Below are 22,424 nucleotides of genomic sequence, written 5' to 3'. Positions count from 1 at the left end.
GCAAGTCTAGTAGAAATTGAAGAAGATGATATTAGAAGGTCATAAGATAAGCAGAGGATAGATATGTATTTGGAGATAAGTGGGGGAACGGCTATTAATAGCTTTGTAGGTGATAGTCAGGATTTGAAATTAAATCATGAAAAGTACAGATAAATGACAGCAAGTTTATGACAGATGAATGAAGTAGCAATGTGTAAGGAAGTTAAGCCACCAGCATTTTTGATGGCTTCTAATGGGGCAAGACATCTATGAGGGAGACCAGCTAGGACTGAGAAGCAGTCAAGGAGAGAGTGCATAAACAAGAACTTTAGTTATTATAACTTTAGTTGCATCTTGTGCAAGGAAGGGCTGAATACAAGCAATGTTTCTTCTGTGCTCTCTGCAATTGAAGGCTTTTTTGTTCCACATCAGCATTCCGAATCAATTTAGTAGCAAAATTAGCAAAGGTGACAGTCCCTTTTTGAAGGGAAACCAACATCTTAGCCTCAGAGTGTGATCTGCTAACTGTGCATTGCTATTTATGTTGATGACAAAGCAACGTTTTTTAAGCTGAAGTACCTTAAACTGTATAAAGACATAATAATTTTTTTGTGAGATGTGCTAAAATTTAAAAAAAAAACATGGTGAAGAAAAGAATGTGTAACCTAGAACGGATCCAGAATAAAGTTACATAAATATAAACACAGCTGGCATGCAACTACTCTGGAGCATGCAGTCGATTGGTCATTCAGCACACACTCCCTGTTTAAAACCTGGCCTGAGTTACCAATGGAGTCTTTGTTCCTCTGCACATATCAGCTGCAACATTAACTTTTTTATCTGCCTCAAAGAGTGAGCATGCTGTGTCCTGGATGTTTATCTACTTACCATCAGGTTGTTAATTCCCTGCAAAAATACAAATTTTATCATAGTGCAACACTATTAATTCTGCTACTGATATTCATGAATAGATAGATATAACACAGGTCATTCTTTGTAGTTTAAATATAGTCTTTTTTTATTGCAATGTAATGCAGCAATGAAGAGAACTGGGGTTTTTCAGCAGCAGCAAAAAATCAATAGGTGCACCAACCGGGCTCCACCAGGACCCTTAAAAACAAATAAGCAGACCAAGGCTCAGCACTTCAAGTTGTGAGGTGTTTTAATGTCCACACACAAACAGTGACACAAACCATGGCGGGCAGTCATGTGATATCATGGCTAAATTCCATACGTAAACATCACACTGAGCTGATTTGTTATACCAATGCAGTGGCCCCATTTATGCAAATAAAGTCACCTTATATATTTGAAAGTTTTTCATATTTAGTGTCTTGTGTAATGCATGGACTGATTAACAATATGGAATTTCTATGTATTTTGTATAATGGAAACGGTATTGGTTAGGTATGTTTTATTCAAAATGTAATGTGGGCAAAAGCCCAAGCCCACAATCAACAAAAACCCAAATGGTATGTCCTAGATGAATATATGGATGGACCATAACATGGAACATTGTGACTTAGCACTTTCCTATAAACCAGCATAGCAAACCATGTTGAGTACATATTAACAATATTAGTAGTATAAAGATCAATTAGAAAGGTGTGCAGCAATAAAGCATTGTGCTCAAACTGCAGTTCTACTCTTTACAATCATAAATACCTTCATTGGGAATAAACATTTATTACCATTGTAAAATGTCTTCTGATTTTATGATGGTTTGCCTTGCAAAGTGCTTTAATAGACAACCAAGTTTACTTTTATTGTGAGAGACAACTTTCTTTCACATTTTAAATATACTACAAATAATGCACTGTGTAACCTGCATTGCAGTCAGTAGGAATGTTGACTGTTATGTTATTGAGGCTCTCCACCAAGGGCAGATTTTTGAGAATGACAACCTGCCCCCCCAGTTATGCACATCTGCCCCCAGGCTTGCCACTCTGCCCCAGAAATGCCTTATACCCCCTATATGCCACTGTGCCCCATGATATGCCTTTTAACCCTTTAAATGCCACTGTGCCCCATGATACGCCTTTTAACCCTCTATATGCCACTGTGCCCCATGATATGCCTTTTGACCCCATATGTGCCACTCTGCCTCCAGAACTGCCTTATACCCCTATATGCCACTCTGGCATTTAGGGGGTTAAAAGGCATATTATGGGGCAGAGTGGCATATAGGGAGGTATAAGGCATTTCAGGAGGCAGAGTGGCGTATAGAGGGTTAAAAGGCATTTCTGGAGGCAGAGTGGATCCAGGAGGAGACAGGAGGATCCAGGTCCCCTTCATCGCTGCGGGGGATCTGGATCTTAGTCTCATAGTCAGACCTATTTGAGGTCTGATTATAAGACGACCCGATTATAAGACGAGGGGTATTTTTCAGAGCATTTGCTCTGGAAAAACCTTGTCTTATAATCGAGCAAATACGGTATTAGGCAACTTTTGCCTAGGAAGTTAATCGGTAAATTACTTCATTGTTGTTTCAATTTTGCACCCTATACAGAGTGTATGTGTTGTATGTCAAATAATGTATAGGTCTTGCAAGCAGGGTCTCAGAAAGTACGACATGCTAATATTAACCCCTTCAGTCCCCTATGGACGTACCGGTACGTCCAAAAAACGCATCTTAAGAAACCCCTATGGACATACCGGTACGTCCTGACCTTCTCTACACGGAAGATCAGGCTGTATTTTGACAGCCTGGACTTTTACCTGTCAGCAGATGCTGCCCAACCTCATGTAACAGCTTCCAATGCAAACGCATGAAAACTGCTAAATTTATAAATGTGATCAGGCATTCCCTTTCGGGTCGCGTCACTGCTGACATCACCCGGAAAGGCCATCAGAGGTCAGGATATCCCCTGCAGGGTCTGCCCAGAACCTGCTGGGATATCCGATCGCTCCGATGAGGCACAGTGTTCTCTATGGAAATCTCTGGGGACTTGCATAGAGATCAAAGTGTGATCAGTGCAGGGGGGTCGCCGGGAGTAGAGTGAGAAACCATGTTTCTCACTCTTCTCCCATGCTGAAAAAGGAAACGAAGAAAAACAAATGTGAGTGATTTTAAAAAAATCACTAAAATTAAACAATAAATAATAATAAAAAAAAACAATAAAGTGAGCTAGGTGATGTCATTGTGACATCACTGGCATTAATAACATATTCAAGAGGTCCCTACGAGGACCTCTAACCATACTGCAGTGATAACAGTACACTTAAAAAAAAATAATAAAAAAATATATAAAAATTAAAAAATATTTAACCCCTTAAGGACAATGGGCGGTGCCTAAACCCATTGAAAACAATGCATTCTGAGCCCGTACATGTACGGGCTTTGTCATTAAGGGGTTAAAAAATATATAAAAAAGTTAAAAATAATAAAATAAAAAGAAAAACCCTTGTATCCTATTGCCCTAACACAACATCTAAAAAGTATAACCCTCCTGCCCCCGTTCACAACCCCTAAACCCATTAAGCTATAAGCATAAAAATTGTACGAATAATGTACACCTTATAGTATGTTCCCTATAAGTGTTGGGAAAGTATGGAAACTCTATATAAATTAGGCATTTCTGAAATACCATCACTTTACCTAATTTTGTGAGGGTTTAGAGGTAAAATAAATAAAAAAAATAGGTTTTTTTTCTAATTTTCGCTAGTTTTTACTAAATTTCTCATCCTAATTTTTCAGCTAATCATCTAACTTTGGTATCAAAAGAAAGCTCTATCTCTCCTTGAAAAAAACAATATATAGTTTACATGGGTACACTATTCGCAGGAAAGGTGAATAATCGCTGAACAGACATACCGCAAAAATGGTAAAATCGCTTTGGGGTTTGTGGCACCAAAAACCCCTGGGACTGACGGGGTTAAGACACATTTGCTTAATTTTCTGATCATGTATCTAAGCAGATCTGTGTACATCAACATAGGATTATTAAAGGAGCTTCACCTCAATGTCTTGTGATGGTCATCCTGTGCTGCATCGATGAACACCCAACGATACTTAAATGCTTTATGTTCCTTCAAGATCTGAGTTCTGTAATGTGCAAATACCTTTTCACTTTAGTGAATGTGTAGAAAAAGTTTGGTTTGAGTAAAGCTTAGCTTTGGACCTTGTGATCTCTGAGATGATGATGATAATGATAATTATTATTATCTTTTATTTACGTAGTGCCAACAGAGATTCTTACAATATATGTATATACTAAAAGGTGTGACAAAATTACAATTAACAGACTAAGACCAAACTAATACATTAGGTAAAGATGTCTGCAGAAAGAGCTTAAAATATGCGTGATTATTAGTTTTTTGTATTCAGATTCTTACAAACAATTTCTGTAACAAAATTGTGCTAAGAGTCTTCATTCGTTTTCTGCATTTTGGCACCGATGTTACCACACGTTTTGTCACCATTACAAGCCGTTTTGGTGTTTTTTGGTGAGGGATAGTGGGAAGTCACTGTGTGTAGAAGGGTACAAGAAGAAGTTGTCAAAAATCAGAGAGATGGACTCATTAATGGCTGTGATTTATGGGTCCATCAATCTCTGGGTTTTTCCTTACTTTTTTCACTCTTGCCAATCAGCATTTTGACGATTTTAACTTGTCAGTAGCAGTAACAGACTGATGAGAGTTGTAAGGCAGTCAGCAACAGATACTGGGTTGAAGCTGAGATTGTGGCTCATTTACCATACTTCAAGTGTCAGTAGTGTAGTGAAGAAAGTTTACTGTAACAGGGTGGATTGGAGAAGCTGTAGTGTATATAGTATTAGTTAATTATTGAAATATTGATTGTAGCAGATAAATATTTTTTTATTTTTATGTAATAATTAGACTTGCGCGCCAGCCAACTCTTCGTGTTCGTGTTCATCTTCGTGGAGAAAAAAATCTTCATATTCCACAAATATTCGCCCCTTCCAGTGTTCGGTTCGGGTAAATATTCGTGTAAATTCTTTGTGTAAGTTTTTTTTCAATATAGGGTTAACGCGGTATGCAGCAGCTTTGGTGCCAGGATTTTAAAGGTCCGCACGAGCAACACTATTGGTCGCCGGCAGGGGCCTCCTCTGCCATCAACCAATGAAGTGCACGTGCTTTTCATTGGTTGATGACAGATGACCCCCTGCTGGCAACCAATAGAGTTGGTGCCGAAACTCGGCCTGGGGAGACCACTGGTCTCCCCGCTCCAGGAGTTAAAGGTCCATACGAGCGACCAATAGAGTCTCCTGCCATCAGCCAATGAAGTGCAGCTGCTCGTTCAGACTTTTAAAATCCTGGTGCCGAAACCTGGACGGGGATTGGTCTCCCTGCTCCAGGACTTAAAGGTCCATACAAGTGACAAATAGAGTCCTGACAGTGGAACTTGGCCTGGGGAATGGTCTCCCCACTCCAAGAGAGGAACTCCCTGCCAGCGACCAATAGAGTCACTCGTACAGACCTTTAACTCCTGATGGTGAAACTCCACCTGGGGAGACCATTGGTCTCCCTACTCCAGGAGTTAAAGGTCCAATGGAGTTTCGCCTTCAGGAGTTAAAGGTCCACACGAGCAACTCTATTGTTCGCCGGCAGGGGCCGGCAGTGGCCTCCTCTAGCAATAGAGTCGCTCGCATGGATGTTTAACTCCTTGCACGAACCTATGGATTTCTGCTCCTGTTAACAGCTGTGATACTGTGTAGATAAAGTAGTCTAGATGGGGAAGGGACCAGGGAGATTAGTAGATTAACGAAGATGAACACGAAGATTCTTTGTGTTGTGTGTCTTCGTCTTTGTGTACGTTTTACCGCCGTCCGAATATGAATGCACAAGTTTAGTAATAATCCTGCAGCGCTGTGGGGATCTGGATCCTAAGAAAACACCTGCCCGGGGGCCGGAACTGCATTGAAATTCAGTCCTGTACCAAATTAGAAGATGTGTGTGCGTGTGTCTGCCAATTCCTGCCCAGGCCCAGTGCCTTACTGCAGCTGCTCCGGAACAAATGGGTTGCATGGGGTACCCACGGTCTAGACAAGGACCCCCGTTGCAGTTGCGACCGCTGCAACTCCTCTAGTTATGCTATTGGCTCTGTGTGTTTTGCCAGATATAATACAAAACTTGAGGTACATTCTTAAAGTCAGCACTGAAAACTGGAAGCCACAATCTGTCAACCTTTATTTTCAGTGCAGGATAGAAGCACAGGCCGTTATTATCGTAGTCCAAAAGGGCAATATAAATGTGGATCCATTATGCTGGGTGGTAAATATTCACTCTATAGCACTTTACATTCTGTGTATGTTGGGTTTGTTATTGAGTTGCCTGGATTCACCCTAGTAGTGTGTTATCCTTAGCTTTGTGGGTTAATGTTTTATGTTTAACCAGCATGTAATAATAAAAAAAGTTCAAACATCACTGTTTTGTAACTGATTAACACTTGAGTGTAAAAATGTATTTGACTAGGCCTCTGTTCAAAACCCCATTTCAAATCTTCTACTGTGGTTAAATTAGACAGAATGAGTAAATGTCATGTGTGACAGAGTGTCTTTAAAACCATGAAGGCCAAAATGTACACCTGGGGTTGTTGGTTTCCTCACGCAGAGGAAATTTGCCTCTCTTTGTTACCAGGATCAGCCTAATATATTAATAGAGATTTTGTGGACCTCCTTGCTCCCTTGTGCCTGTATCAATATGTATGGAACCAAAGAGAGGGTTTGGTTCCAGGGGGGAAGTTTAATATCTGTTACACTGCAGTTAACCAGGATGTAGTTAAGGGGTTGAGACACATGTGCACTGAGTAGAAGTTGGAGTTGAAGTTTATACAGTATGTTTTAAGAAGATCTGTTAATAAAATCATTAAACACTGCAGCTGGAGTCTGACAGCCCTGTTAATGCACAGTAACATTGAAACATGGTGGCAGCAGATATTTGAGCTCTATAATAAGATCAGATATGGAAGGTCTAAAACCACCAGGTTTGCTGGATTTTCAGGCAAGAAATCTGTCTCAGGCATGGAGGAAATGGAAAGAAGAAATTCTCCTATACACAGACCTTACCATGACTGGCAAACCAGAGGAGCTGAAGGTAAAACTGTTCCTGTACTTACTTGGGGACAAAGGCAGAGAGGTTAAAGACACCCTTCTCCCTGGAGTGGCAGCTCCCTCACTAGCACAGCTAATGAAAGTATTTGATGATTATTGTGAACCAAAGCAAAATGAGACTGTGGAAAGATATAATTTATTTTCACGGAATCAGAGGGAAGAGGGATGGAAAAATTCCACCAATTCACATTTGGGCAGACAGTAGCTGTACAATCGGACCATAAGCCCCGTGAAAGCATTATGAAGAAACCCTTACTTAAAGCACCCAGACGTCTTCAGCGTACGATGTTACGGCTTCAGATGTATGATGCTTGTATCAGATACTGCTTGTATCAGATACGGGGAAGTCTCTGGTAGTGGCAGACACATTGAGTAGAGCTTATCTAAAAGAAGGTTCCATGGAGGGCTCTGTGGAGCACCAGATTGAAACTATAAACATGCTCCAATATCTACCCATCTCAAACAGGAGACTGGTCGCTATACAACAAAGCACGGATAAAGACAGGTCTTTACAAGCAGTGAAGCAAATTGTGTTAAGGGGATGGCCTCATGCAAAGGAGCAGGTACCCCTGGAAGCATTGCCATTTTACCACATACGTGATGAACTGAGTGTACAGGATGGAGTTCTATTCAAAGGTGAGCGAGTAGTTATTCCATCAGATCTTCGAGCAGATATTATGTCTCGGATACATTCTTCACATTTCGGTGTGGAAGGATGTCTACGGAGAGCCAGGGAGAGTGTTTACTGGCCAGGAATGAATGCACAGTTGAAAGAATATATTGACCAATGTGACATATGTCGATCATTTGATACTAGACAACAGAAAGAGACATTAATTCCTCATGAGATCCCAACTAGACTGTGGGAAAAGCTTGGCATTGATTTGTTCACATTTAATGGAAAGGAATATTTAATATCAGTGGATTATGACTCTAACTTTTGGGAGATAGACCATCTGCATGATACAAGATCTACTACAGTAATACGAAAATTGAAGGCCCATTTTGCCAGATATGGAATCCCAGATACTGTATGTTCAGATAATGGACCCCAGTTTATAGCAACAGGGTTTAAAGACTTCAGTAGAGATTGGGATTTTGAACATGTTACCTCGTCACCAGGATATCCTCAGAGCAATGGGAAAGTGGAGTCTGCAGTAAAGACAGCCAAGAGACTATTGAAAAAGGCTATGTCATCCGGAAATGATCCTTACCTAGCATTGTTAGATCATCGAAACACGCCAACACAGGGCCTGGAGTGTAGTCCTGCTCAAAGACTGATGGGTCGAAGAACCAAATCATTACTCCCGATGAGAGGGAGTCTCTTACGACAGGATCAAGTGATGAATGGACGGCACCAAAACCTATGCAGGAATCAGCGTGCATTGCAAGCTGCTCAATACGACAGGGGAGCCAAAGACCTGCGGCCTCTAAATGTTGGTGAACATGTGTGGGTACAGCCTCCAACAAACCAAGGAAAAGAGTGGCGTAAAGCATGCCTACGAGCCCCTGTAGGAATCAGGTCATATGAAGTGGTGACGGAGTCAGGACAAGTTCTGAGAAGAAATAGGAGGCATCTAAGAGGTACTGGACGCTACATGCCTCAAATTAGCACCCAAGAAGAATCTCACTTCGAGAATACAAATCTGCCGTCATTGGAAAATAGCCCAGCAGAAGTTCGAGAGGAAACAAACATTGAGAAATCAGACACAGATGTGCTACAGGGTGACAACAGAATCATACCTGAACAACCACAGGAATCTAGAAACAACCAAACTAAAAGTGGGAGATCTATCCGAAAACCAACATATCTAAATGATTATGTAGACTAATGCTCAGAACTACCAGAAGAGAGGAATTCATATTCCTTCTGGAATGGAACTATAAAGAGATCAACTTTCCCAAAAGGGAAAAGATGTATCAATATGTATGGAACCAAAGAGAGGGTTTGGTTCCAGGGGGGAAGTTTAATATGTGTTAAACAGTTAACCAGGATGTAGTTAAGGGGATGAGACACATGTGCACTGAGTAGAAGTTGGAGTTGAAGTTTATACAGTATGTTTTAAGAAGATCTGTTAATAAAATCATTAAACACTGCAGCTGGAGTCTGACAGCCCTGTTAATGCACAGTAACATTGAAACAGTGCCCAGAGGTTTACAAACTGCACTCTACTGTAGTGGCTTACCTAAAGTATTTGACACCTAGGGCAGATCCTATATTTGGCACTCCCCTACTCACTTTAAAATTGAAAAACACCCACTAAAATGTAAAGTTTGCAAGAATATGGATCTCCCCATAGTTGGGGGGTAAGAAACAAATTCCTAATTGTGATCATAACACTGGTCTGTGCTGTAGAGTTTCTTGTGGTCATTGCTGGGGAAATGTTTTTTCCGGAGTGCCCCTGGTTATAAAAAACAAGTGACAGACTGGTGTCAGCAATGACTCTTCAAAAATATATGATGATAATGTTGACCTTAATTAGTCCTGTAGAGCAGTGCTCAAACAACATGAGCTCCAAGCACATAGTGAAGATACACTGTTCATTATAGGATATTAAGATGCTGGTCAGTAATAATAATATATTAAAAGTATGGAAGATTATTACTATTGTTAGCCTAGTTAATTTTAATATATGTGCTGCCTCTTGAGCCCACAGCAATTGTGGTCGCAGGGGTCGCAACTGCAACCGGTCCCGGCACTCTAGGGGACCCTGTGATCACTTTCATATGGGCCTGCTGCTTACTTCTTCATTGCGAGCAACCTCTCTGTACCGCCAAGGAGAAGCAGAAAAGCAGCATGGTCACGTTACGTCACATGACCTTGCTGCGTTCCTGCTTCCCCCGGGTGGAAGAAGAGAAGTTGTTCTCGCAGTGTGCGAGCAACGCAGAGGTAAACAACAGGCCCCTGCAGAGGTGTGTGAGCACCACAGAGAAATGTAAAGTTCAGGTAAGGGGTGGGGAGGATGTATGAATTAGTATGTGCACAGACAGGCAGTTTGGTAAATGTACTATGCGTCCAATCTGGGTGTTGTGCAGGTCCAGTGGATGCAATCCGATGCCGGGACAAGTCCTATGTGTGCAATCTGGGTGCCAGCGCTGGCCTTTGGGGTTTGCAACCTGTTATCTATGGCTGCAGTTTAGGATCCCCATGCATTATTTATTTGATCTATACCTTCATTGCTGAGTTTCATGTGTTATTTATTAATAACTGCAGATACAGGGTTTGTATGTCTTTTTCAGTTGATCTATTCCTGCAATGGCATGTTGCTATTTGATCTATACCTAAACTACATGAGGGAGGTAAGAGAGGTGTGGCACAGTGGAAAAGGGAAACAAAAGCATTCTGAGGTTGACGGGGTTTGGGGCACCATGAGGTTGGCCCACACAGGGTGTCTGATCACCTAAAGCTGGCCTTGATCACGACTAGCACTCTGTTTCCGGTCACTCACCAAACCCACACCATTCATCTGCTGTGTGATCTGCATAGTATTCTGCTCCTCTGCCTCGCATATGTAGTGGGGGAGGGAAGACTGCACCGACTATGACAGTATCCTCCTGATCTCTATGGTCAGTGCGTGAAGTACTTTTGTTTTTTTGTGGGTTTTTTTGGTGTTGGAGTAGAGGGCATTATTATATGCAAAGGAAGGTGGGGGGCCCAAAGGTCCAATCAATTTTAAAGATGGCCCTGAGTAGAAGAAATATGTTTGCCAAAACTACTTAATAGTACTATGTAGTAGTTAAAGTTTAGAGTCAAGGGCTTTATTTGGAAAACTGCAGTTTAAGTCAGATACCAGTTTTTATTATTTTTGGCAAGTCAGTTTATTCCCCTCTATCTGAAAGCTAGATTTTATATTGTTCTGAATAAAATATAAAATGGTCTTTTGTTCCCAGATTTTCATGTGTGCTTTAAAATATTTTGGTATACAGTATATTTTATAAAACCTAACTAACTTACTAACTTAAGATTTTTGTAAAATTTGTATTTATACTATGTGGACAAAAGTATATACTATATGGACAGAAACACTCCAAAATCTTGTGGAAAGAAGAGTGGAAGCTGTTATAGCTGTGAAGAGGGGACCAACTACACATTAATGTTTATGTATTAAGAATGCAATGCCATAAAAGTTCTTGTTGGTCTAATGATCAGTTGTCCCAATACTTAAGTCCACATAGCATATCTTGGGTCACAGATTAGTTCAGATTGCTTATTCAGAAAAATACAAAGATGCATTTATGCACTTGGAAATAAATGCAAGTGATATGAAAATTAAGCGATATGAAAAAAATATGAAAATTGATTTCTTCACATAAACATAACACAATGAATACATTTTCAATGAATCCTGCTTTTATAGTATCAAAATGACCCCAAAGGTCCAGTTGTCCAGCTCCCCTGATTTCCACTTTTAACATTACAGAGAGGTCCCAAACATTGACCTCTACTACTTCTTCCAGATGACTGAAACAACTGATTGTTTGTTATGATTTGAAGACTTTTAAAACTTTGCTCCAGAATTGCTCCTTATAAACAACCCTCATTAACATCTGTGATAAACCATATCCACCTTGATAACATACATAGAAAACAATACCATAATGATGAACTTGCAAGTATAATTTCCCTGTGATAGATAATGTACAAAGATAGATGAGTGTGCATGTATATACATATTCATAAATGTACACAGGTATATATGTACACCAGACTTATAATACATAGTTACACAGTAAGGTTGGAGAAAAAAGTCAAGTTCATTGGGTTAAACCTATCCAAGACTTGCATTGCTAATTGCAATGATCTTGATGCAAACAAACAAGCCTTTTAAGATGATTACAATTTTGTCCAGAAAGAATATTAAACTCTTTCATGACTCTAAGGCAGTCAGGATAATCTTTGAGCTACCATTTAGAGAGTTTGCCAATAAATTATCACATTTCCAATATTAAAAGGAAATTAACACATTACCTGTTACCACCACCACCATAGACTCCAGAATTTTAAACCCTTAATAAAAAGAATGCCCTTCTGTGTTTGAGTTGGAACTTAGGTTTGTGAAACAAGGCCTCCTCTTTTCTTCAGCATATAAATAAAATTTAGCCACATTCTCCTAATAACTCAAGTCATAAAATCTCTTTACTCATTGTGCGCCCATGTTCTATGCTCTTTCAATTTTTACAGAAAACCAAGCTACATAATGCATCATTTCAGCCCTTATTTCATGTAAAATGCATATTGAAGTTCATTGTCCATAGATTCCATTGCTTTTTATTGCACGCAGTACATGCTTTCTTAAGAATCTGGAGTTAGAAAATTAGACTTCTTATTTCTGTCTCAGTTTTTCTTCTTCCCCAGACTGCCTGTACTAAAAACAGACTTCCTTCAATTAGGAAATTCAAATCTTGAGGTTAAGGAAGAGATCCACACTCAGTTTTGCACTGTAGGACCACCACCACCAGCAATAGCAGCACTGCACCAATGGATACACACACCCAGGAGCATGATATGGGGTGTGTGTATCCATTGAACCAGTGTGATTAATTGATCACTCAGAGTAAGGAAGGTGATGTGCCAGCACCAGTAGTAGCAGTGCACACTGGCACATATCCAGCCCCACCATACAGGACTCAATTACAAAACTATTTATCCCTCAGAGTAAGGAAGGGAATTGAGCTGCAGTAGCAGGGGCAGAGCAGGGCATTGCACTGGCACTGGTAGACAGACTAAATCACCCTTCATATTAGAAACAAGAACAATAATTCCATACCAGAGTACGGAAGTGCATTGGGGTACAGTGCAGGGCACGGAGCAGGACAGGCCAAGCACTGACAGACAGTCACATCCAGCCCCAAGACCGATTCACCATCCATATTTTAAAAAATACCCTAGAGTAAGGAAGGGTATTGAGGCACAGGGCAGGACACAGTGAGATGGGGTAGATAGTGAGAACCCTCATTAACATCTGTGATAGGAGTGAAAGGGGGTAGATATTGAGAAAGGGAGGATAGGTAGTAAAAAAGGGGGGTAGTTATGGAAATAAAGAGTGATAATGAGGGAGAACGACTGAATTAATATGTAGAGGAATTGTGTGAATGAGTAAGAGAATGTATGAATTATTGTGTGGGTGAATTGTGTGAATGAGTGAGAGAATGGATGAATTAGTGTGTGGATGAATTGTGTGAACGAGTGAGATAATTAATGAATTAATGTGTGGATGAATTGTATGAATGAATGAGAGAATGAATACATTATGTGTGGATGAATTGCTTGAATGATTTGTGAGAATGCATTAATGGATATGTGTATCATGGATGTAACATAGTAACATATTAACATAGTTCCTAAGGTTGAAAAAAGACCAAAGTCCATCAAGTTCAACCTATATACATATTGTGTCCCTACTGTGTTGATCCAGAGGAAGGCAAAAAAACCCTTATGAAGCAGATGCCAATTGCCCCATACCAGGGGGAAAATTCCTTCCCGACTCCAAATATGGCAATCAGAATAAATCCCTGGATCAACGTTCTGTCCCTATTAATCTAATATCCATAACTTGTAATATTATTGTTTTCAAGAAACACGTCCAGGCTCCTTTTGAACTCTTTTATTGAGTTTACCATTACCACTTCCTCTGGCAGAGAGTTCCATAATCTCACCGCTCTTACTGTAAAGAACCCCCGTCTGTGCTGGTGTAGAAACCTTCTTTCCTCCAACCGTAGAGGATGTCCCCTTGTTATAGATACAGTCCTGGGTATAAATAGGTCCTGGGAGTGATCTCTGTACTGCCCCCTTATATATTTATACATAGTTATTAAATCCCCCCTAAACCGTCTTTTTTCCAAACTAAATAACCCTAATTCTGATAATCTTTCTGGGTACTGTAGTCCTCCCATTCCCCTTATTACTCTGGTTGCCCATCTTTGAACCCTCTCTAGCTCCACTATATCTTTCTTGTACACTGGTGCCCAGTACTGTACACAGTATTCCATGTGTGGTCTGACTAGTGACTTGTACAGTGGTAGAATTATTTCCTTGTCGTGGGCATCTATGCCCCTTTTGATGCACCCCATGATTTTATTTGCCTTAGCAGCAGCTGCCTGACACTGGTCGCTACAGGTAAATATACTGTTAACTAAAACTCCTAAGTCCTTTTCCATGTCAGTCGTCCCCAGTGTTTTCCCATTTAATACATATTCCCAGCCTGGATTTTTCTTCCCCATGTGCATAACCTTACATTTATCTGTGTTGAACCTCATCTGCCACATCCCAGCCCAAGCCTCCAACCTATGCAGATCCATTTGTAATCGTGCACTGTCCTCTATTGTGTTAACCACGTTACAGAGCTTAGTATCATCTGCAAAGATTGATACTTTACTATACAATCCCTCTACAAGGTCATTAATAAATATATTAAAAATAATAGGACCCAAAACTGACCCCTGTGGTACCCCACTAGCAACAGTAACCCACTCAGAGTATGTACCATTAATAACCACCCTCTGTTTGCTATCACTGAGCCAGTTACCGTATTTGCTCGATTATAAGACGAGGTTTTTTTCAGAGCAAATGCAGCGGGGGTTGTCTGCGTCCGTCGCGTAGACCTTCCCCGACTGTCAGAGATCAGAGTTCCCCGCACCGGTGCCGCACCGGTGCGGGGAACTCTGATCTCTGACAGCCGGGGAAAGTATACGCGACGGACGCATACAAACCCCCGCTGCCAACTCCACCTCCTTCCGGCTGCAGCGGAAGGCGACGTCAACCCGCTGCCCCGGCTGGAAGCACCGGTAAGAGAGGGGAGGAAGGGGGGAGAGAGTGTGTGTGTGTGTATTAGTTAAATGGGGGTATAGGGTGTGTGTGTGTGTGTGTTAAATGGGGGCATAGGGCATTTCTGGAGTGGCGTTAAGGGGGCATTTAATAGAGCACTCTGCCTCCTGAAATGCCTTATACCTCCCTATATGCCACCCTGCCCCATAATATGCCTTTTAACCCCCTAAATGCCAGAGTGGCATATAGGGGTATAAGGCATTTCTGGAGGCAGAGTGCTCTATACAATGCCTTTTAACTCCCTTAATGCCACTCTGCCTCCTGGAATGCCTTATACCTCCCTATATGCCACTCTGCCCCACAATATGCATTTTAACCCCCTAAATGCCAGAATGGGATATAGGGGTATAAGGCATTTCTGGAGGCAGAGTGGCACATAGGGGGTCAAAAGGCATACCATGGGGCACAGTGGCATATAGAGAGTTAAAAGGCATATCATGAGCCACAGTGCCATATTGGTGTGGCAAGCCTGGGGGCAGATGTGCGTAACTGGGGGACAGGTTGGAAAATACAAGGAAATAAAAACAAAAAAAATATTTTTCTCAATCATAGCTTTTATTTAAAAAAAATAGTTTACATGAATTAACATTTACTGGTAAAACTTTTTTCCTTTGGGGTCGTCTTATATTCAGGCTTTTTCTTTTTTTCCTAAGTTAATATTCAGATTTTGGGGGGTCGTCTTATAATCAGGGTCGTCTTATAATCGAGCAAATACGGTACTTACCCACATACACCCATTCTCCCCCAGCCCAAGCATTCTCATTTTATGTACCAGCCTTTTATGTGGCACCGTATCAAATGCTTTGGAAAAATCAAGATATACGACATCCAGCGATTCACCCCGATCCAGTCTTGAGCTCACCTCCTCATAAAAGCTGATCAGGTTAGTTTGACAGGACCGATCCCTTGTAAACCCATGCTGATATGGAGTCATACACTTATTTTCATTGAGATACTCCAAAATAGCATCTCTTAGGAAACCCTCAAACAGTTTACACACAACAGAAGTTAAACTAACAGGCCTATAATTCCCCGGGTCACTTTTTGTCCCCTTTTTGAATATTGGCACAACATTTGCTATGCGCCAGTCCTGGGGAACAGACCCTGTCACTATAGAGTCCTTGAATATTAGAAATAGGGGTCTGTCTATTACATTACTTAACTCCCTTAGAACGCGGGGGTGAATGCCATCTGGACCTGGTGATTTGTCTATTTTGATTTTTTTTAGGCGGCACTGCACTTCTTCCTGGGTTAGACATGTGACATGTACTGGGGCAGTTATCTCATCCTGCTGTATATTACCTGGCATTTCATTTTCCTCTGTGAATACAGCAGAGAAGAATATATTTAATAGATTAGCTTTTTCCTGATCCCCGTCTATAACTTCTCCCTCATTACTTTTTAAGGGGCCAACGCTTTCATTTTTAACCTTTTTACTATTTATATAGTTAAAGAACATTTTGGGGTTTGTCTTACTCTCTTTGGCAATGAGTCTTTCTGTCTCCACTTTTGCTGCTTTTATCTGATTTTTACATATTTTATTTTTTTCCCGATAGCTTTTTAGTGCTTCCTCACTGCTTTCCTGTTTTAGTAGCTTAAATGCCTTTTTTTTGCCATTTATTACCCCCTTTACATTTTTATTTATCCACATTGGTTTTCTCTTGTTCCTGACTCTTATTCTCATACGGTATGTACCTTTCACAGTGAGAATTTAAGATATCCTTAAAAATCTCCCATTGAGTGTCTGTACTCTTGTTTTTGAGGACATTTTCCCAATTTACAGTGTTAAGGGCTTCTCTTAGTTGATCAAACTTTGCCTTCCTAAAGTTCATGGTTCTTGTGGCTCCTCTAAGAGTTCCCTTATTGAAGGACAAGTTATAATGTATCATATTGTGATCACTATTTCCTAGATGCCCCCTGACCTGCACATTAGTTACTCTGTCAGGTCTGTTGGTTAATATTAAGTCCAGTAGGGCGCCCCCTCTGGTCGGGTCCTGTACCATTTGGGACAGATAATTATCCTTACTTATAGTCAGAAACCGGTTTCCTTTATGAGATTCACAGGTCTCTGTTTCCCAGTTTATGTCGGGATAGTTAAAGTCCCCCATAATAACCACCTCATTGTGATTTGCTGCCTTGTTTATTTGCTTTAATAATTGATCTTCTGCTGCTTCCATTATATTTGGTGGCTTATAGCAAACCCCGATCAGTATTTTATTATTTTTCTTTCCATATATTTCTACCCATAACGACTCCACATTATCATTTCCCTCACATATATTCTCCCGCAGTGTGGCCTTTAGGCTGGACTTTACATAAAGGCAAACTCCTCCCCCTTTTAGTTTTTTTCGATCCTTCCTGAATAGACTATAACCCTGTATGTTAACCGCCCAGTCATAGCTATCATCCAACCATGTCTCTGTTATACCCACTATGTCATAGTTTTCTTCAGACATTATTAACTCCAGTTCGTCAGTTTTATTGGTCAGACTTCTGGCATTAGTAAGCATACAATTTAGAGGTGTATGGTTTTTTTCCCTATGAAGCCTATCCCTATTAACTATTCTAACCCCTCCCTCTGCTCCACCCCCAGGTACATTTATAAGCCCCAGCTCTCTATCTACACTATCTTCCCCTTCTATATTGTAGTTTCCCTCCCCCCCTTTACCTAGTTTAAACACTCCTCCACCCTTCTGGCCATCTTCTCCCCGAGCACAGCTGCACCCTCCCCATTGAGGTGCAGCCCGTCCCTACCGTAGAGCCTGTATCCGACCGAGAAGTCGGCCCAGTTCTCCATGAACCCAAACCCCTCCTTCCTACACCAGCTTCTGAGCCACTTGTTTAGCTCCCTAATCTCCCGCTGCCTCTCTGGTGTGGCACGTGGTACAGGTAATATTTCAGAAAATACTACCTTGGAGGTCCTTGCCTTAAGCTTGCTACCTAAGTCCCTGAAATCATTTTTTAAGGACACTCCGCCTACCTCTCACTTTGTCATTGGTGCCAATGTGCACCATGACTGCTGGGTCTTCTCCAGCCCCTCCCAGTAATCTGTCAACCCGATCCGCGATGTGCCGAACTCGAGCGCCAGGCAGACAACACACTGTTCGGCGATCCCGGTCTTTGTGACAGATCGCCCTGTCTGTCCCCCTAATAATTGAGTCCCCCACTACCAGCACCTGTCTGGCCTGCCCTGCGCTCCTCCTTCCCTCCTTACTGGAGCAGACACCCCTCTGGTGGTCAGAGGCAGTGACTTGCTGCAGTACTGCTAACTCTGAACTAACATCCCCCTCATCTGCCAACCGGGCAAACTTGTTGAGAGGTGTGGGTTAGTTAATCAGGGGACAAGCAACATGTCCCACAGCTACCTTTGCCCTCTATCAGTTTATCAGTGTATTCCTAGCCCGTAAACAGCCTACCTGTGCTATATCTGCCCTCAACTTGTCAGTGCCTCCAAACAGCTTATCTGTGCTATCACCCCCCCAAAAAAGGCTGGTCTATGCAATCATTGCCCCCAGACAGCTTGCCTGTGTCTTCTTTGTCACTTCCCCCCTCCAACATACACGTTGGCACACATACTTGTGTAAACACACTTTTTTACACACACAAATTTACATTTGCTAACACACATACACATGCTTAGAAATCCTCATACTCACTAGCACACTCATTCTAAGACTCACATATACCTACACATACACATTCATGCTCAAATACACTTACACATTCCTGCTTAAATACATTTCTACATATACGTTTATGTTAACACACACTTATACATACACTTGCATGCTCACATACACTTATACATAGACATTAATGCTCACCTATATATAGAAATCCACACTCACATACATTTATACTTAGACATTCATGCTCACATACACTTATATATAGACATCCATGCTCACATACCTTTACACTTAGACATTCACGCTCACATACACTTATATACACATTCATGCTCACGTACATACAAACATACATACCCCTGCTGCACCCTCTTACCTCTTCTGCAACTTTCAGTGACCCTGATGTATTCCTGTCCCCCTGGATCAAGTGGCCGCAGGCCCGGGTCCTGTAGCCGTTATGCCACTGCTCTTACTAATGAAAGGTTATGGAGGAAAGAAACGCAAGTGTGGTGTTTAAAAAGGCAACGTCCCCCAAACTATCACACAACTAACAACAATGGCAGCCTCCAGACCTACAGATAAAGGAATTTTATTGTAACAAAATAAGATAAAAACAGGTTTTTGTCAGTCCTAACCCACATTACATTTCATACTCAGAGAGAGAAATATATTTTTTATGTTACGTCCCCTTTAAAAAATATCTCTTTTTTTTATCATAAAGGTGAACTTTGCTAGAAGGAAATTGTTGAGTAGTTTACAAGCTAATTTTGATTTATAGAGTACTATTCTGATTTACAATCTGTTGCAAATCTCAATGTACCCACGTCAAGGTTAGAAACAGCTGAAGTTCCAACAGATAACGTTTATCATACACCATGAAATGTGTAAATAGCACATATTGATTAGGAAATAATATTATCATTTGGAAAATATCAGTAATGTTCACACGATGACCCAAATATTTTTTCTTCTTTATAGTTATATAAACTCATGCATAACACACAATTGCTATGGCCAGTTTTCTTATAGTTTCATGAGTTCTTGCTTATGGTATCCTGTGATGTCAGATCAATGGTCCAAATATTTTCCTACCGAATAAGCAAACTGTTCTACAATCAGGCTGGCAGTCCTCCTTCCCAAAAAGTTCGGTTTAGTTGGTTTAGTAGCAATGGTAGGTTGCAACTGGTTTCAACCAATAATTTCCAAAAGCCTTGTCTCCAACATTACATTCTTGTATTTTTCTTGTAACCAAGTGGACAAACTAGGCATTTAATTAGGATAATATTTCCAGTTTCTGTCCTATGTTACTAAGTAAATGCATTCAGGGGGAGCCTTTCAAAATATTGTTCACCTAAGGCGCTAGAAATGTGTCTGTAGCATATCTTTAAATATTTCCCTCTAATGAGAGATCACATTGTCATTGTAATACTTTGTTCTCGTTTGCATAAAATTGTCTGTAGTTTAGATAAATATACATCTTTATTAGGACAACTTTTAACCTGTAGTAGGCCATCAACCATTTCTTAAATTGTCGTGGGTCAGCCACTGTAGCGGATGGAAAAAAGTCTATGATCATGGAAAAAAAGTCTGCAATTTGAATTGTACTGTTAATATTTGAAAGAGATTTCCTGCTGCTTTATTATGCCATAAAATATTTTTTAAACACATATGCTTTGAATGAATACATTTTTCTTTTGATAACTGATTTCAATAGACCTCCACCTGAAGGAGACATGATTTACATTAAAAAGCTATGTTGCTCAAATATACTTTCTGAGTCATCCAAAGTGGTAGTGTAAGATGTATATTGCTATACACAAAAATAATCCATGAAATGTCCTGAGCCACTGTTTTCCTTTCTTAGCACTCCCTTTCAACATAATTAATCGTTTATGATTTTCTAAAGTAGTTTCTGAATCAATCAATCAATCTGAAAGATGAGACTAACCTGCTTTTAACTTTATCTTCAAATAAGAGATATTGTGATTTAATGAAATACAAACTCCAATTCTCATAGAGTATGAGTGGCCACTGAGTACCTCTCCAAATTACCGCTCCCATAATGTTGAGCTAGCTTATGTTAGCATGGTAGCATCTGGGGGCTATCTGGTTGTTTCAATGGTCAGAGTAGAAATCCGCCTTATGATTGACCCATCCACCATTCTCCAGCGTGAGCACATTTAACATATACATGCATTGGTGTTATGAGATATAAAACCTCATATTTTTTCTGGTTTATTAGATACAGTGTTTGTGGATCAATTGCATTATAGCTACAGTTTGCGATACCTTCTAGTGGACCGGCATTCATTTTAATACCTCAGCATTCTACACCAAGTGGACTCTGAGGCCTTGAAAGCTTCTCCAGTGTTTTGTGTTACTCCTCAAATGTAGGTCCACTACAATTTTTCACAAACTTCCTTCGCATATTTAGTTGGGCAATATATATTTTAAGCTACATTTCACTTGGTCCCCATCTTATCTTTAGGGATTAAATGCTATTATGCTTCAGCAGTCTGCCCTTCTGACTTTTGTGAGCTTAGCAACGTATTATTGTGCTATCAAATACATCACATGCTGAAACTACAGTCATTCTGTGAAAAAAATCGCCTAATTGCCCACAAAATGTCCGCGCTCATAGACAGATAGGACATTGGAAACAGCCCAAAATAATATTCTTGACTTGACTTTATTAGGGCCCTGTTAATGTGTTCCTCAAACTCTGAATATGAAGTTACAATGTGTAGTTTAAGTGATATTGCAGGACCCTCTGGGATTTGCTATCAAGACAGCCTTCAAATGTTCTGAAACATTTCCAGGTTTTGCAGCTGGGAAAATTAGCAGCAGGAAGATTTCCCCATTTTGACAGAGCAACTTTTAAAGCTTGTCACAATATGATGGATGATGGCTTAATAGTGTTGCACAGACTTTATTATCTTCTGTGTGTATTTAGGTATAGAGAATTGCGTGAATTCTCCCCCTATCTTTTTCACTTCTTCAATATAATATGTTTCATATAATTTAATATTATAAGTAATGTTTCACATAAACCTATTCAGAGAAACATATATGTTTCATGTTATATATGAATCCAAATGCCCATAACCTGCATCGTGAAAAGAGACCGTCCATTCTCTCCACCTTCAACATCTCCACTAACTTTTTCCCTCACTACAATCAAATCATCCTCAACCAAGATATTCGTCTCATCTAGTCTCATCCCCTTCAACCTCCTAATAGATTGACAACAGGAGAGCCCCCTTCTCCTTCTGTACTAGTGTGTCTTAACACATGTTAATGTTATTGTCACTTCTGTCTATTATATATGATTATATCAAAGGCTTATTTAGAGGAAAACAAGTCTCAGTGTTTCTCATTTAGAGGCATATTTTGGCGTGGATAGGCCTGATGCCCAGACACTTTTTCCATGCATACATAAGAGATGACAGCACTGAGAAGAAGCACAATACAGTTATCCAACTGTTTTTCATGTCTTCAAGTTTTTTTTCCCTCCATTAATGCAAGAGTAGAAATGCTTTGGAATTTTGATGAGTTTTTTCCCCATTTCCACTCTTTACGCAGAAAAGGCAAAAATAGACTAAACTAGCATGCTCTAGACTAGCAGTAAAAGGCACGGATACGTGTAAGGTATATTGTACAGTACTGGGGAATATGATGGTGGTATACGTGTTTTCACAGTCTGAAAATCACCTTGTTTTTGTGCACTTTTTGTAAATAAACTGTGTAAAATTTCACATTTTGCAAGGGGTGATAGATTTTGCAGAAATATTTGGGAAGTCTCCAAAAAACCATTTTTATATATGAGATTTTCTTTTGTTTCTGAACGGAAAAGACTTTGTTAAAAAAAAAAATCATACTGTACAACAGATGAACATTGAAAATAAATTGTATTTGCTA

The sequence above is a fragment of the Sceloporus occidentalis genome, unplaced genomic scaffold, assembly GCF_023333645.1.
Source record: "Sceloporus occidentalis isolate IW3139 unplaced genomic scaffold, rSceOcc1.0.p SCAF_46, whole genome shotgun sequence".
NCBI lineage: Eukaryota > Metazoa > Chordata > Lepidosauria > Squamata > Phrynosomatidae > Sceloporus > Sceloporus occidentalis.
The sequence above is the reverse complement of the archived record's forward strand: the minus strand, read 5'-3'. Positions refer to the sequence as shown.